Here is a 1,641-nt window from a genome sequence, read left to right on the forward strand (position 1 = left end):
AGAAATTTTAAATAATTACGAAGGGTCTAATAGAGAGGTGCAAGCTAAATTATTCAAATTTATTCCAAAATTAATTACTCTTGAGGATAATAAGATCTTAAATAAATCTATTACTTTCTTTTATCAGAAATGTTGGGACATTATCAGAGAAGACCTTCCAAAAGCCATTGAAGCCTCAAGGAATGGTGGAGCTCTATTATCAAAAATTAATTACTCCTTTCTAACTTTGATCCCCAAAAAATTTGAACCTAAAATCGCTGGGGATTTCGGACCTATTGCTCTTTGCAACACTATTTATAAGATTTATTCCAAGATTTTAGCGAATAGACTTAAGGTTTTTCTCCCGAAAATAATCTCTGAGGAACAAACAAGTTTTGTCCCAAGTAGATCCGTTCTTGATGGTATCCTTACTATTCAAGAAACTATTCATTCTGCTTGCAAGAGCAAAGAGCCAAACATGTTTATGAAACTAGACATCCAAAAAGCCTATGACATGGTTGATTGGAGGTTCCTTTGTAAGATGCTTGAAACTTTTGGTTTCTCGAATCAATGGATTAATCTTATTTTCAAATTCATCTCTACTCCCAAAATTTTAGTCCTTATTAATGGGACGCTTGAAAGTTTTTTTGAAATATCAAGGGGTATCAGACAAGGAGATCCTTTATCCCCTTCCTTCTTCATCATTATAGCGGAGGCCTTTGGGAGAGCTGTGGCAGATGCCTACAACAATCAAAAAATCTTCGATATTACTGTGGCTAGAAATATGCCCAATATCACACATCACCAATATGTTGATGATACTATCCTACCTGGTAAAAAATACAGTCATAGAAGCTTTGAATCTAAAATCCATAATTAAATCATATATGGTTGCATCAGGTCAAAGAGTAAACAAGTTCAAATATGAGATCTATTTCTTAAATACTAAAAAAGATGTAGAAGATCAAATTTGCAAGGTAATGGGTTACAAGAAAGGTTAGTTTCCTTGTAAATATTTGGGCATTACTTTAGAGAACGGTTCAAAATCCAGCAAGGTCTAGCATAATACCTCTAAAAAATTGGATGCTAGGATTGGAAGTTGGAAAGATAAATGACTCTCAAAGGCTAGAAAAAGTACAAAAATTAAATCTATTTTATCATCCATTCCTACCTTTCCTCTTTCCTGTCTCCCTCTCTCTAAGAGTTCATTGAGCAAATTTGAAGCAAAGCTATGGAATTTTCTTTGGAAGGATTGTGAAGAAGATAAATAGTTGGCACTTATTAAATGGGAAAATATATGCAAACCCAAGGATATGGGTAGCCTTGGGATTAAAAATTTACAATGGCAAAATGAAGCCTCAGGTGCCAAACTAATTTGGTGTTTGTTTAAAGAAAGAGACCAAAAATGGGCTAAGATATTATAAAATAAATATCTTAATGTGGATAACACTTTGTCAATTTTTAGAATGAGGAACCTTCCCAGAGGATCTGAAAGTTGGAATTTTATGACAAAGTGTCGTTATTTAATTTGTGAATTTCTAACCTGGGATGTAGGATTGGGTGATGAGGCCCTATTCTGGGAGGACTCTTGGGATGGTTTCCCTCCAATTTTCTCTAGGCCCTTCCCTAAGGATGTCAAAGATAAATTAGTTTCTCTCTGGG

Source organism: Cupressus sempervirens, chromosome 10 (assembly GCF_028749045.1).
Source record: "Cupressus sempervirens isolate cs-2001-9-10 chromosome 10, ASM2874904v1, whole genome shotgun sequence".
Lineage (NCBI taxonomy): Eukaryota > Viridiplantae > Streptophyta > Pinopsida > Cupressales > Cupressaceae > Cupressus > Cupressus sempervirens.